Here is a 17,021-nt window from a genome sequence, read left to right on the forward strand (position 1 = left end):
ACCGTGATCCATGCTCTACATGTGCACGAAACCCGATTTTGAAAATATTGCCTCGTTATTTTATAAAAAATCAAAAACCAAAAAGTGTGGAAATGGATCCAGTTTCGCCTTAACTGTAGAAGTTGCTAAGGGTTTATCATACACAAGCTGTTCCGGCAATCGTTGTACTGCCTATCTATTGTGTTTTTTTTATAAACTGCTCAATAGAGAAGTGCTTCGCAAATTCGTCTGTATGGAAGCCCCCGTTTTCAGAGGGAGGAGGGGTCTCAGATCATGCTAAGAACCTTCCTCGTCAAAAATTAAAAAAAAAAACCTGCATGCAAATATGCACGCCCATCGGTTTAGTAGTTTCCGAATCCATAAGGGTCAGACAAACAGACAGATGAACAGAAATTCATTTCCAGCATAAAACATGAAAGAGGTGGCAATTTTTGAGTAAAAAAAAATATTTGAATGATATTTTGTTATGCGCTGGACTTTTTTAAATGATTTTTTGCATCAACTTTTCCAATTTTTTTTCCGAAAAATCCTTTGAAAATTCCTTTAAGCATTCTCTCAAACGATCTTTCAAGGATCTATTCCAAAACTTTCTTCGGAGGTTGCTTTAAAAATTGCTCCAGGGATTTTTTTTGGAAATCTGAATTTCTTTCAGAAAATCTTTTTGGGATTTCTTTTAAAATTCCAACAGAGGATTCACAAACTTTTCGAGCAATTCTTTCAGAAAATCTCCCATGGCTTTAATTATGCTTTCGACTAATAACTTATTCAAAACTATCTCCATATTTTCCTCCAGAGATTTTTTTATTTCTCCAAGGACAACTTCCACAGATTTTTCGATAAATCTTTTATGAAACCCATGCTGAAGTCCATCTTAGGATTCATATAAAAAATATTTCACGAGTTCCTGAAAAAAAACTCCCAGGGATTCTTGAAGATTCAGGGACTCCTTTGGAAACTCCTAGTAGATTTACTCTGAGTAGATTAACTCAGTAAGAGACTCTTTCACAAAAATCTTCTAGGGATTCCTTTAGACTTTAAAATATCCTCCAGAAATTTCTCTAACAACTCATTGAGAAAGTCTTGCACGGAAAGCTTCCAAAACTGTTGCATGGCTTCCTTTAGAAAATATATTAGTACTTTCTTTCAAAAAATCTTGAATAGGTTGTTCCAGAAATTCATCTACGAATTTCTTCAGATTTTTTTTTTAGATAGAGATTCCTCCAGAAACTTTTCAAAGCATTCATCTATAAAACTTTCCATGGACTTTCTCAAAAATACTCCATGGATTTTTTTAGAAAATGATTTACGGATATTTACATTAAGAATCACAAATTCAGAACTCCTTCCAATTTTCTCAGAAGCTTTCTGATGAATTTTCTCCAAGGATTGCTTTAGAAATTCTTTCAAAGATTATTAAGGAAATTCCTAAAACTTCTTCAAATTTATTTAGATATTCATTCAAGACATTTCTATTCCAGAAATTGTTCCAAAAATGTCCTAAGAAATTCTTAGAAAATCCTCCAAGGATCACAGGTTCTTTCAGATATTATTATAAGGATTGTTATGGAAAGGCTGACAGACATTCTTGCAGAGATTTCTGCAGTAGTTTACACAGAGATTTAATCAGAAATTCCTCTACGAGTTTTTTTAAAAAAAAATCTATCAAAGATTCATTCATAAACATTCATCAGGGATCTCTTTAGTTTTTTTACGGGGTTGATCCCAGTAAAAATTAGACATTTCTACAAAATTGCTTCAGAAATGAATTTGTCCGGTAGTTCCTTGGGAATCCCTTTTTTCGAGAGCTTGCTCTAGAAATTTATCGTAGGATGCATTCAGAAAACCTTCTAAAAAAACGCTTCAGAAATGGTTGAAATCCTTCAGGAAATCTTCAGAAGTTTTACCAGCGATACCTCAAGATATTCTTTCAGAACTATGCCAGAAATGCCTTCGGAGATTGCTGTAGAAAACGCATGGTTTCCTTTAGAATTTCCCCAAAGTTGTCTAGAGATTGCCCTATAAGTTAATGTAAAATTTGCTTGGATTCATTCATAAATTGCTCCACGGATTAATTAAAAACATCTTCTATGGAATGCTTTAGAAATGGTTCTAAAATATCCCTCTCAATTTCCTCAAAAAACATCCACCTCAAATTTCTCCAAATCTGCCTCAAAAAAAGCTTCAATGGGTTGCCTCAGATTTTTCTCCACAGATTCTTCCAGAAATACATTCGAGAATTCTTTCAGGAAATCATCTACGGATTCCTTCATAAATTAATTCCGGGATTCCTTCAGAAAAAAAGTTTAGAATTTCTCCAGAAATATCCCCAAGTATTTCTTCCACAGACTCATTTAGATTTTTATTCCTAAGTTTCCTTCAGACATTATTCCGGGATTCAAATATATTTTTTAAGAATTTCTCAAAAAAAAAATCCTCCTAGAATTCTTCTAGGTAAATTTCCATTTCTTCCTTCTGAAAGTCTGTCAGAAAATCTTTCAAAAATTTCTCCAGGGATTGCTTGAGAATTTTCTACAACGATTTCTTGAAATATCATTCATTATTATATTAATATTATTTTTCATAAATTCTTCAAAGATTTTTCATAAATTCTTCAAAGATTTTTCATAAATTCTTCATCACAAAATCTTGCGAAGGTTCCTTCAGAAATTCGTAACAGAATTTTGCGACATTTCCTCTATGGGTAAACCTAGGAATTTCTCAACGAATTCAACAGGACTTCCTGAGACTTGTACAGGGATTCTACTAGGTTTTTTTTTTCTCAGAGATTCCTTCAGAAATTCTCTAGAGACTTCTTCAGATTGAAAATTGCACCAGAGTTTTCTTCAAGAATTTCTGCAAGGGATGTCTCCAAAAGTTCTTCCATGGAGTTTCAAAGAAATTTCTCTTAATTTTTTTTAAATCTTACAGAGATTCCTTTGGCAATTCTTCCAAAGGTTCCTGCAAAGTTTTCTTGAAGGATTCCTTCAGGAATTCTCGCAGAAATTCCAACAAGGTTCAGGATTTGATTCAGATATTCATGTGGAGTTTTTGTTTTGTAGCTCTTCCAGGAATTGCGCAAAAAGTGTTTGAAAGTATCTCTAAAGAAATGGATTGTCTAAAAGAATAAACAAAAACTACTGTTGATACTTTTGGGGATTTCTTGGATAAGTTTATGATAATTTTCTGGATGGAATCTCAGACGAAAATTGCTGAAGTATTTTCTAATTTATCTCTGGAGGAAGCTCTGGTTAAATGCTTGGAAGGTTATCTGAAGAAACTCCTCAAGAATCTCCTTAAATCCTTTCAAAAAAACTCAAGAGAAACTTTTGGAGGAACTCTGGACGATACTCCATGGAAATTCCTGAAACGATTTCTGGAGAAAAACATTGAGGAACTTTCAAAGGAATCTCCTGAAAAAAACGCCTGCAGAAATTGCAGACAAAAGTACCGGGGGAGATCTTAAAAAAAAAACTGCTCAATAAATTTCCTTGGGATCTCTTACGGATTTTCTGAAGGAATCCTTGGAAGAAATACTGGATATATCTCTGGATGGTTCCTAAGAAGAATTTCTCATGCAAATTCTGACGGGATTAGTACACGAACAGAAAAAAAATCTGAAGGAAAATTTTCTGAAATAAAAATATTAATCTAGAAGGAATTCTTTGAAAACAATGAAGAAATTTGTATTACAAACATTTTTTTAAGGAATTTGCAAAAAAAAATTTCTGGGAGAACTGGAGAACCCCCTACAGGTTTAAATTGAAGAATTTCTTGAAAAAGGAAAAGATTTTGGAATTATTATTATTATCTTTATTAAAGAGATTTTCAGCACAGTTCTTGGCTGGTTCATCTCTGAAACGATTTTGGAATGATTTCTACTGGAGAAGTTCAAGAGAGAGAATCTCTAGAAGAATCTCAGAATCTCTGTGAAGAAGTTAGTCCTGGAATGGAAATACAAATTGAAAAAAAAACTTTTAAAAGGAATTTCTGGAGAAACCCCTGGAAAAATAAAACTGAAAGAATTTCTTGAGTAATTTCTTGAAGAACACCTGAAAGAGACTCCTGAGATATAGCGAAGAGAATCTTCTGTAGGAATTTCCTTAAGAATCCATGGAAGAAATTCTGAAGAAATTTTTGTGAAATTTCTTGAAAAACTCCTGAAAAACACCTAAGGAAAATTCTTCTAGGAATTCTTAAAAGAATCACTGGAGAAGCTTTCAAAAAAAAAAAAATATGAACAGGAATGCATTTAACCTGGAGGAGTGTGTAGAGGCATCGTTAGAGGAATTCTTGCTAAAATCGTTATAGAAAAACCTGGAAGAATCCCATTTATTTACAAATCCCGGAAATATTATGATAAACACCGAAACAATTACTGCAAGACTTTTTGGCGGAATCGCTGAAAGTAATCGTGGAGCAAACTCTGAAGAAATACGTGGAAAATATACGTTCAAAGAGAACAAAGCCAAAGAAACGATTAGTTTGACGATGAGAGTAGTAGTGCAGGGATAAGGACGGGAGCATCTTGACTGAAGGGCGGGACGTGATCGACAGGTGGTAGCAGCACTACGACGAACACCTGAATAGTGCGGAGAGCGTTGACATGGGGCATAAAGGCAGCGGGAGAAATGACTACGTCAGCACAGTAGGTAGCAACAACGAACCAACATCCACATTGAGGGTAGTTAAGGAAGCTATGCAGCAGCTCAAGAACAACAAGTCAGCTGGTAAGGGTGATATCCCAAGTAACATTTTAAGTTTTGTTCGGCTCTACAAGAGATCTTCATGACCAAATTTTTAAAACTTGCAATAAAACTGATTTATACATCAAAACCTCTTGATAACCTCTTTAAGAGCATCTTCCGGTTAAGTGGACCACTCTCGGAGAGGTTTTGCAAACCGTATTTGAAGTAGCAATAAACCCGTTTGAAAACCTAGTTGAGAAGTTTCTCATTCTCGATTGTTGTTGTTTTTTTATCAAAAAAACTATGACAGCTCAAGATGCAGAGAAGCTTCTTGGATGGCACGTAAAGTTCAGGAGGATACATCATTCGTAAGTAGAAAGCGATCATTTTAAAGCAATATTTTAGTAGTTATTGTGTTGGTAGGCTTATGCGCATTCAATTTTACCGTGAATATTGGGGTTTCAGAACCATAAAATTATTGCGCTTCGAAAATAGTGAAAATTATCATCTTGGAATGCAATAAATCAATTGGTTAATTTAGTGAAACTATCGCGAATCACAAGAAAACTCAGCAGAGATAGTTTATTTATGTGAGCACGTTATGGAAATTATGGCAAACTATCAATTCATTGCAAATTTGAGCAAAAATAACTATTTTCCATTCACGTTAGCTAATTCTTCAATATGGCGACGGCCATAATTAGCGAAAATAAAACGAAAGCAAGTTTACTTTTATGATGACCGCAATAAACCTAGCAGTGTCGTAGTTTCTGCTTTTCCACCAACAGATGTCGTTATTAATCGAACGGATTGCCATCTGTTGAGAGTTTTTACAGTTTTATTGTGGTAATAATGATTGCCAGAAGGTTTACATATCGGAGGGTTTTGTTTACTCTTAAAATCTGTCTTTATGCATATCTTCAAGTATACTATGAAACATTTCATCAATGGTTTTCATAAAAGCAGTCATAAAACTGTGAGTTTTAATTATTGCTGTGATAAAACCCTAATAAAAATCAAACAAAACCAACCAGCAATGGAATTGTTACTTGGGATCGGAACTGAACTCATCTTAAGCCAATGAACTCACTCAAAGCTAATGTTTGTGGGAAGTTATCAAGCCGGCTTCCTTGACGGCCAATAGCAAGAAATCAAAGCTTGATTCTCTCAGAGATGGCGCCACCACATTAAAAGTAAAATCATTTTTCTTGTATGGACAAATCGCTGGCTTGCACTTGTTCCGCATCGCAGCGATTTGTGCCTTGGGGCAAAAAGTTGCAAATTAGAAGCAAAATCATTATACCTACGCGTTTCTTCTGGATTCATTGCAGTAACAGAGAATTGATTACATCACCATACAAATTTCAAGTTGTTTACTTCTTTTTTCCTGACTGGCATTTTCCACCCGTGTTGCGCATGATGTTTCGAGTGGATAGGTGCCAGGCGGCGCCGCTGTATATGTGAAAAACACATGGAACACGAGCGCCATCTATGATTCCGTAGCGCAAACTTTTCTGCTTGTTTACACTGTTATCACGTTTACCACATTTATCAGAAAAGCGCCACTACCGGCACTTTAGCAAAAGCGCAGCTGCTTACTTCCTATCGACAACGGACCAAATCTTCACCGTGCGGAAGTCCTCCAAAAATGCCGCGATTACATGGTTCCAACGCACCACCTGTTCATCGATTACAAGGTGGCGTACGACAGTATCGACCACAGAGAGCTGTGGAAAACCATGGACGAGAACAGCTTTTCCGGGAAGATCATTAGGGCGATCTGTCTCGTTTGTTCGAATCTTGCCGGAGACTACGACAAGATGATTAAACGTGAAGGAGCAAAGGTTCGACTCACGGTGATGACCCGGATGACACAGTGCTAAGTGAGTGGACCAGGTACAGAACGATCTGGCAAGTGTGGGACGCGACCGAGGACGCAGGACTGCAGCCACGAACCGAGTGTTGTGGCGAATAATTGTTGATTCAGTTTCATTATGATTGTAATGTAATGCTAAATAAATTATGGAATAAATCTACATTGTTCCTTACTTCGCAATAGCATTTCCAAATCCGAAATCTCTAATCTCGGGTCAAAGAGTCGCATAATTTCACGTCCACCCAGTTCTCCCTAACTCTACCGTTTTTTTTCTCCAGTGATCACAATTTCGTCATAAGCACGCACCTCGCGATCGCATTCCACAACCACAGCTGCCCCGCACTCGCAATAACCTGCGCTCCTGTTGTGCTACCCTCTGGTTGTTGCGGCCTCCGCAACGAGCTCTCGGAAGAAGTACGCGCACAAAGAGTCGAAAGGGGCTGTTCATAAACCACGTAGACCCAAATTTGGTCATTTCTGACCCCCCCCCCCCTCCTCCCCCCTCGTAGACTTTTGTCCATACAAAAATTTTAAAATTTGTATGGAGCGTAGACTTTGGCTAGACCCCCCCCTCCCCCCAAAAAGTCTACGTGGTTTATGAACGGCCCCAAAAACGCGTGGTCAGCTACCATAATTTTCGATGACTGGGCTGCCGGGACTGGCTATTGCGGTGGTGCCACAAAGTTCGCAACGGACGACTACGACTGATGACTGATGGCGGTGTGGTAGGGTGATGAATACCGTACATTTACGTCGGAGTTGTTAGATAATGGTAACTGTTTGCGAGTAATTTCAACCACAGACGATGGCGATGACAACGACGGGAGAGACCTTGACCTTGCAACATTATCTTCTAGCGTAGCGCAGGGTAGGAGAGCTCTATGGATCTATGAAATCAATCACAACGATACGGTACGGATCTTTTTTTTCTCTCTCAACTAACGTTAATTTGTTCGCGTCAGTTGCTGTCGTGTGGATGAAATTTTTAAGTTTTTTGTTCAAGGTTGGAAGGACCGTCTTAGTCGTTCGTAGCTATAATTATGACATTAATTTTAGTTTCTAGAAATGAACTTTTCGGTGATGGTTAACCATCCATCGATTGCAGCTAGGAGCAGCCGGTATTGTTCTCATAAATTATATGCCTGAAAGTTCAAGGGATTTAAATGTATGCCAAGAAGGTTATTCGATAATTCAATTATGAAAAACCGACTTGGACTTAAATGCTTGCAAGTTGCAAGCTAAGCACCTCTAGTTTCTTCGGAAACGGTTGGGTTGGTCATCGAACGGTAACGGAACGTGCACGATCCCACCATTTAAAACTGCTGCTCTGAAATTCAATCCAATTTCCAAGTGCGCCTCCGTTTATCGGAGTATCTTTCTGTGTCAGTGAAAGGGATAAGAATCATTCCAAATCAAAGTTTATAAAAAAATCTATGAAATGCAAGATAAAATCCTGAATAAAACTTTAGAAAACGAGATTTTTAAAAGAACTTTTTGAGAAATGTTTAGAAGAATTTTAAATTGACTCCTGAAAAAAATCCGGATGAATTTAAAGAAATTCTTTGAATACTATCCAGAGAACTTTCTAGAGTAATAACTGGCGAAATTTCCTGACAAAATTTTCAGAAAAAATACTCGAATATAATCTAAAAAAAAAACCTGAAAGATGTCCATAACAGTTCTAGGAAAAACTCACAGAAGAATTCCAAGAAGCATTTTTAGCCTTATTCCTAGAAGAATGTTTTAGGGAATTATTTGAATTCAGCAGAATTTTCTAATGAATCCCAGTCCCAGGACTAATTTCCTGAATAATTCCAGGGGAAATTTATGGGTGGATTTCAAAGAAATTTCTCGAATAATCTCCAAGAATAATACCGGATGACTTTTAAGAGTTATACATGGAGGAATTTCCTGAAGCATTTCGTGTGAAATTTGTGGATAATATTCTAGAGGAATTCCTGGAGAAATATTCTGAAATTTCCAGGAGGAATTTCATGGAAAAAAACTTAAAAGGACTTTTAAAAAAACCCTCGGACTTCTATCCAGAGATGTTCTTACGGAATTCCCACAAGAAATAATCTCCAGAAGAATTCCTGGAAAGCTTTCTGGAAATCCCACGAAGAATTTCCTTCATATTCATAAGAAACTCCTTCAGAAATTTTCTGAAGAGATTTCCTCAACAATTCTTAGAAAAATTTCAAGAAGAATCTTTTAAAAATAAATGCTATTCTATCCTAGGCAATCGGCGGAGAAATTTCCCGTGAAATTTTTAGCAGAATTTCCTATTATATTCTATGTATTTCTATTGGCTAAAATATAAACGACTCATAAGAAAGTGATCATTCTTCATAAATAATTCCAAAAGTTCCAGTGAAGAAACAGGGGTGTAAGCAGTAATAAATTACAAAAGTTCCATAAATAAATTAAAAAATGCATAAATAAATCAAAATTTCCATATATAATTGATTTTTGAGCAATTAAAAAAGTCAAAAATGCAATGAATAAATCAACTGTTGCATTAAAAAAAAAACATTTTTCCCACCAAATAACTTCGAATTTTCCATAAATAAATCCGATGTTTCCATAATAAATATGAAAATTCACAATAAAAGAATATCGAAAAAGCAATAAATAATTCTAAAAGTACTTGCACAGCCAGTATTTAAAAGCATCCTGGAAATATCAAGATTTCTTTTGATATTTTCTTGTCAGCATTAATATTTGCAGCATGACCGGACATAAATATTTAAATGGCCTGGCCCACTGTGCAAACTAATTGGTTGGAAGATATGCAGAGCTTGAGCTTGAGCTTGATTGACCGCCCGCAGTTGCAACTCCAGTATCGCCTGATCAACTACACTCACACAAGGAACCAATGAGATAGCTGCTTGCGACTAACAGGCATCTTCAGTGTGTGAGCGTTGGTGGTCTTGTATTTTTCGGCGACAAAGGCACCTGCTGCGTCAGGTTGCAGGCCAATGGGGAAGGGGAGGGAAGTGATGATTGCAATCGCTTGCCCACATCAGGCCGTTGAATCCTCTGCGCCTGCACAAGGTCATGCGGGTATTGGTGTGTTGGTGAGAAATGTTTATTTTTGGCACATGGATCATGCATTGGTGCAAAGGTGCCAGACGTAAAGCGATAGATTGTGTGAAGATTACTATGAAGTGGCACAGTCCGCTTGGTTGCATAACTTGTAGGCGTTATATGATAGATTGACACTGTGCTGTGATGAAAGTTGGAAGGAAGGGAAACGGTTTTTTTTTTCAAATCCGTTTCTGGTTCTAGCGATCGCTACGAACATACGAATATACATGAGATGTATATGTAGGAGACAGAGAGTAAGAGAGAAAGTAGATAGAAAGATACAAAGTAGGAGGAAAGGGACGGAGCCAGGGATTGAACCCAGGACCTTCTGCATATGAATCAGAAGCGGTAGCCACTAGACCACCAAGCCCGTCCTAATTGGTTGGAAGATATGTAATTAAAAAATTCAAGGCAATCAGGTGGAAATTCTCGAAACGATAATTAAATATTCTAGTCAGTTGCTCTCCTGAGGAATTCCTGGGATAATCTCCAGATGCATCCAAGAATGAAGAAGAAATAATTTTCAGAAGTATTCTGAAAACCTAGAGATATATCCTGGAAAAAATCTAGAGAAATCATGGAGAAATTTTCTGAAGGTTTATTGGAAGAATCCATGAAATAATGCCATGAGGAGTAACTAAAAATATCCTGATGAATTTCTGAGGGATATTTCGGAGAGATCTTCGAAGAATTCTTCGATCAGGAGAAATTTCCAGAGGAATTCACAGAGAAATTTTTAGAAGGATTTCTATGTAAACTTCTTGGGAAATTTCTAGAATATGTTGAAGAGATTTCTGAAAATTGAGAAGGAATGGCATTAGGAACGTTTGGTGAGATTTTATGATGAACTTCTAAAGGAATATTCAAAAGAAATCCTTTAGTATTATTCAAAGAAACTTCAAAAGCTTTTCCCACAACAGTTTTTAGATGAATTTTCAGAAGAAACTTTTATAAATGAAAGCTTGCGTGAATTTTCAGATACATTTATAAAAAACCCAGATTAATCCACCTAGTGGTGGTAGTGCCTTTCTCGTCGAATATGTATTCATAATCTTTACGTCGACATTAGCTGATCCTAAGGACACTTATATGCTTAATACGATTCATGTAAAATTTGACCTCCTTATGAACCGAAATTGGGCACTGTAATTTTATACGCAAAAGGAGATTGTAAAAACTTTATTCAGTGCTTTTCAGTGTTGATGCGATCAAATTATAATTTTCCCATAACACGTTGATCCATCCTACATCATATAAACACCGCAGGCACTTGGAATTGTGTGATTTGATGAGATTGCTTTGGTCACGATTTTGTTCTCTTGTATATATGAAGAAATAGATCATTTCTTCACTTTTCATCTTACCCAAAGTTTATCAGGCTATCAGAAAAGCCACAATTTGATTTATCGCTAACATTGGTTTTGTTCTCTTTCATAATTCCACTATTTGAGTGGAGCATGTATGAGTTCGGTTCAATTTTACGCTTGACCATTTCCGGCGGGCACCTGGAACCGATTCCATGACACTACTGGTTGTCTCAAATATTATGGCTATTTTCTTGTCAATTGGATATCAGGTTGCCTAGAAAACCATGAATTGATGTGTTGCATGGGGAGCATCCATTAAGTAAGTATGTCACGCTGAAATTAGGAATTTTCGAAGTCCTTAAAGCCTCCCCCCCCCCTACCAGTATCCCACTGCGTATCATCGCATATCAGTCCCATATTTGATTCTCCCAAATATGCGTCTGAGGCTTTTAGCTTAGCTGTTAAAATTTGGTTATTGAAAAAGCCGCGATTTAGTGTGTCGCATGCATAAATACGGTTGAGTTTTATATTTTACCACTTATAACGAGACACCCAAAATCGGTTCCCGGAAAGGATCTGTTGTCCAAAATTTGATCTGAGACTATTTCTTGCTAACCGTTCATTAGGTTACCGAATAAATCATGTGACATGTGACATGTATTGATTCTCATGTGCGGCTCCGTGGTCGTGCGGCTAGGGTCACCAAGCTCTTAGTCGCATCGTGCTGAGGAGCGCGGGTTCGATTCCCGCCGCAGCTGTCAGGAAAAGTTTTCGGCTGTGCCACTGGGCGTTGCATGCTAGTCCGTTGTCTAGTGTCGTGCTTCCTTCAAAGAGCGAAAAGCTCACTGGAAGCATTGAACGTGTCCGTGTCTTTTTTTCATGTACATTTGAATTATTCCGGCGGGACAGACGGAATCGGTTCCGTGGAACACTGATATGGTCTGAGACTTTTTCCTTATCTACTGTACATCATGTTACCTAAAAAGCCGTGATTTGAGGTGTCGCATGCATGGCTTTGGTTCACTTTCAGATTTGGCCACTTCTGTTGGGACACCCGAAACCGGTTCCGGAATACTACCGATAGTCTCTAATGCAGGGTGTTAGGTTCGTGAGTGCAAACCTTTATTTTCTTACACCGCACATCGGCGGCGTTGTCTTTTTATTTCATAACCACTGCAGCAGTGCAGTGGTTCGGCATATGATCAAGACTGTGAGCGCGATGCAAAATGATATACCAGCGTGCACTAGCTCCAGTGGCACAGTGTGCAAAAAAGTACTTACCTTTACAGTTGCAAATTCATGAACTGATATACAATGTTGAATTCGGAATTACAAGAACACGAGAGGAGCTAGACGTTTGATGTCAAAGAACAAATTGTAGAACGGAACAGGGTGCCTAAGAGAAAATTCAAATTCATTACACATTTTTCAAAGATAATTTACAAAACTATACACTACTTTTGAGCTTATTTGCTTTAGAAAACTAAGTTATTTAACTAAACCAATAGATTCAAAGATCTTTTTGGTAGAAAATTTAATAATCTTTCGAATGAGGGTTGTAAAGCTGCGCTAAGCTTGCCCATTTTCAAGTTATAGCCAGTTTGAGGAAAGCAGTCTTGTAAACATTCGGCACTTGTTACACACAACACGAGTGGTAGGACGAAGATCAATGAATATAAAAGAGGGTCAAATCAATGTCGCCTGACACGATGACATTTGTCTAATTCTAGCGTATCGCATGGATTTCAGCCAATTTCGATTATGAATGTTAATATTTGTTTATTCTTGCTTGTTGATTTTAATACGACACACATATGGCCAACACATTGTGGAGGAAGACAAGAATAACGAAAGCCGAACCGTTTCCCGAAGGCGCAATCGTGGTCAAGTGCATTCATTTGATATTTTTGTTTCGTACGGTAGTGTGATTGCTTGTGTTGCGAATATCGGAGACAAAGGCAGCAGAATATCGACGAAAAGGTGTCAATGACTGTGATCTCTAACAAGACTGGAGGCAAGCAAAGTCAAAAAACATATAAAGTTCAATTACTAGGGTAGGTAATCAAAATTTGAACCAAATGGCGGCTTTCTGAAGCAGTGCAAATTTTAAGTGATTTTTTCTTCCACATGGAAATAATTTACTACAGCAAAATCTTATGTACATGAAAGCCACGGGTATAAGCTTTCTGTTAAATGATAAAAAGTTTGTATTTGCACCGAATTTCATTCAAATATTCGATTTTTCATCAAAAATGATTTTAATCTTAATTTGAACCATCGTAATCATAATTTGAACCAATTTTAATCTTAATTTGAACTACTGGCGGCAGCAGCTCGAGCATCTCCCACAACAGCCAATTTCGTGCTGAACAATAGAAAAACACATGAATCTGCTAATCCTCATAACTATTTTTCATTAGGCAGTGGAATTTCAACTAAGAATGTTCTAAACTCTTCAGAAACTTGGAAACTAAATTTGGAATTTTTCATCCCCCAAGAGTAAACAAAACAACCACTAGCGCAGTCTGCAGGCCAACACGGGAAGCTCGCCCCCGTTTACTAGTTCAAATTAAGATTACCAATGGTTCAACTTAAGATAACATTCTCCAAGTAAGAATTAGGCTCGGTGTACCAGTTATGGCTATAGTACCTCAAACTCGCCATAGTTCATTTTCAACCTTTAAAGATACAAATCAACAAGAAAAAAATCGTGAACAACAGATCACGATCACAAAAGATGATTGCAATCATTCAAACTTCACAATTTGCTCAAATTATGGTAGAAATAAATCATTTTCCTTAACTTTTCGGCCTCCTTGCACCCTATTTCGCCATAGTGTACCAGTTATGGCAACTCCCATAAGGAATGCATGTAAATAATGCGAAGTGGAACCCAAATTAACAAATGTGTCCATAACTGGTACAGGGTTCCTATCATTGGCACACGCCGTAATAAATACTAAAAGTAGTTTTGGCTCCGTTTCTATATTTTTCCTGTAAAGTATTGAAACAAATCAATCATTTGACTTATTGTTTACATTCGTCGGTCTTCTTCTTATTTTTGTAGAAATAGTTTTTCTTAGGTAGTGCGATAACTGGTACAGGCACCCTACTTAAATTTGATAATTTTATGACAAATAATGCGTAATATTATTCGGTTTGTAGATTCTACGATAAATAAGCTTTCATTTGACGTGTTCACATATTGCGTGTGATACAATGCATGAGCTGTACGAGTGCACCGAAAATGTGCTTTCTCTGGGGGGAAATGGGTGATTTTTCATTTGCCTGTTTTCCATGACAAAAACGCTTTTTTGAATAATTTTAAAGTCTATGTTATCAGATTATATTACGGAAAGCTGTTTAACATCTTTTTCGGGACAATATTTGCCTTAAAAGTACGTCGTTTTAATGAATTTCGAAATGGTTCAAATTAAGATTACAATTTGACTAGTTCAAAGTTTGATTTCTTACCCTACGTAACGGTTGAGATTTGACCATATGCGTAGAAATTTTGTTTTCGTCTTTCATCAGGTTATCGCTAACCTTTCATCAGGTTATCGAAAAAGCCGCTGTTTGATGTGCGGCATGCATGGGTTTGGTTCACTTTTATATAATGCCATTTCCGGGGAGACACCCGGAACTGGTTCCGGAATACAACCGGCAGTCCCCAATGTGGTCTGAGCCTACTTCCTTTATAACCGGCCATCAGGTTATAGGAAAAGCCGTGATTTGATGTGTCGCATGCATGGGTTTGGTTCACTTTATATTTGTCCACTTCCGTCGGGACCCCCGGAACCGGTTCCGGAACACTACCGGTTCAGATATGGTCTGATACTGTTTTCCTGCTAAACGTTCATCAGGTTATCGAAAATGCCGCTGTTTGATGTGTCGCATGCATGGGTTTGGTTCTCTTTTATATTTGGCCACTTCCGGCTGGACATCCGGAACCGGTTCCGAAACACAACCGGTTCAGATATGGTCTTATACAATTTTCTTGCAAACCGTTCATCAGGCTACCGAAAATGCCGGTGATTGATGTGTCGCATGAATGGGTTATTTTCAATTTTATATTTGGTCACTTCCGGTGGGACACCCAGAACCGGTTCCGGAACACTTCCGGTTCAGATATGGCCTGAGACTATTTTCCTGCTTACCATTCATCAGATAATAGCAAATGCCGTCGTTTGATGGGTCGCATGCATGGGTTTGTTGCATTTTCATGTCTGGCCCCTTCCAGGGGTACCGGTCCGGAACACCTAAATGGCCATAACTCCGGAACGGCCGGACCGATCCGAACCATTTTCTATAGGAAACAATGGGACCAGATTCCGCGTCGAATGAACCGTCGGTCATTAAAATCGGTTGAGGTTTACTGCCAAAAAGTGATGTGAGTTTTTTTGTACACATACACACACACATACACACACACATACACACACACACATACATACACACAGACATCACCTCAATTCGTCGAGCTGAGTCGATTGGTATATAAGACTTGACCCCTCCGGAGGCTCTATCAAATTTTCGTTTTTGGAGTGAACATATAGCCTTTCGGTACACCTTGGTGCACGAGAAAGGCAAAAACATGGGGAAGTGGAACCATATCGGCAGGGGTCCTATTTTGGGCACTTTTCTGCTATAATTCAGCCAATTTTGAACCAATTGTCACAATTTTTGGAACGCGATGAGATAAGTATAGTATCTAGTTCTATAGTAATAGTATCTATTTCAAGTGAATTGGTTTGGAATTGACTGAGTTATAGCGAAGAGTGCCCAAAATACCGGCCGCTACCCAAGTGGTTCACTATCCTATCTAAGCAGTTGCTGGAGAAATTTCCCGAGAAATTATTAGGAGAATTTTCTGTTTTATTCCGAGAAAAATTTACCACATGATTTTTGGAGGAATTTATGGGTGAATTTTATTGAAATTCTTTGACCAATCTCTAAGAGAGTTAATAGAAGACTTTCTAGAGATACCTAAAAAAAATCATGGGATTCGATGAAACCCCAGGTGAAATTTCTAGAAGAATTCCTGAAACAATTTTCAGATTTTTTCAGAGGAATTCAATGAGATACATTTGAAACAAACATGAAGCAATCCTGGAGGAATCTAATGCAGAACTTCCAAGTCCAAAAATCAAATATGCCAGTCAGTTGCTCGAGAAATTTCCTGAACAAATTTTTGGAGGAATTTTCTGATTCATATGTAAAAAATCCTGCATGTCTCCTGGAGAAATTTCTGGTTGAATTCTTCCTCGTACAATCTCCAGGACAATAACTGACTGACTTTCTTGAGTAATACCTGAAGATTTGTTCTGAAAATTTTCGTTTGAAATTCTTAAATAAATTACTAGAGGAATTGCTGAAGCAATTTTCTGAAATTTCGTGGAGAAATTTCATGGAAGACAACTTGAAAGAACCTCCGAAAAACAAATTCAAATAACCCAAATAAATTCATAAAGAACTTCCATTACTTTGAGGACAACCATAGAAAAGAATCTCTGGAATCATTTTCAGATAAATCAATGTGAAAATATTCAGAGTAACTTTTCGAAGAATATTAAGGATAGTTTCGGAAAAAGTCTCAAGGAATTTGTTCTGGCACGGACTAATTAGTGGACTGTAGATTAAATGTCCGTCCAGACGCGGGTCACTTCAGAGGTCCTTGACCTCTGCCTTCGATCATCGACCTTTCTCGTAAAAAATCACTGCACTACACGGACTACGACGTAAACTTGAGCTTTATTCTCGACCGGACCGAAAACAAGACGCGTGTACCACAAGTGATGGTTGGTGGGCTAACTAGTTTATTTGGGGTTTCGTACAACGTTATCTCGCCTGACTTCGGGGTCGCTCTCGAGAAGCGAGAGTTAGTGCTCTTCTCATGAGCGGCTTAGATGGGGAAACTGATCTAAAGAGATCAGAACCAGTGGTTCACAATCTCGGACCGAACATGCCGGCCGCCTTGAAACCAGACGGGTTTCAAACAAGAGCTTATTACAAATTTCATTCGAATTTCTACTTCTACTGATCTTCACTTGCTTACATCTAACAATA

General features: G+C 37.7%; 1 protein-coding gene across 4 annotated transcripts in view; it reads left to right on the plus strand.

The window, feature by feature from the left end:
- The window catches only part of LOC109401002 (ras-related and estrogen-regulated growth inhibitor), a 321,248-nt gene that overhangs the window by 225,287 nt on the left and 78,940 nt on the right, over positions 1-17,021 (plus strand). The gene's annotated exons all lie outside the window — the stretch shown is intronic.

The sequence above is a fragment of the Aedes albopictus genome, chromosome 1 (genome assembly GCF_035046485.1).
Source record: "Aedes albopictus strain Foshan chromosome 1, AalbF5, whole genome shotgun sequence".
NCBI lineage: Eukaryota > Metazoa > Arthropoda > Insecta > Diptera > Culicidae > Aedes > Aedes albopictus.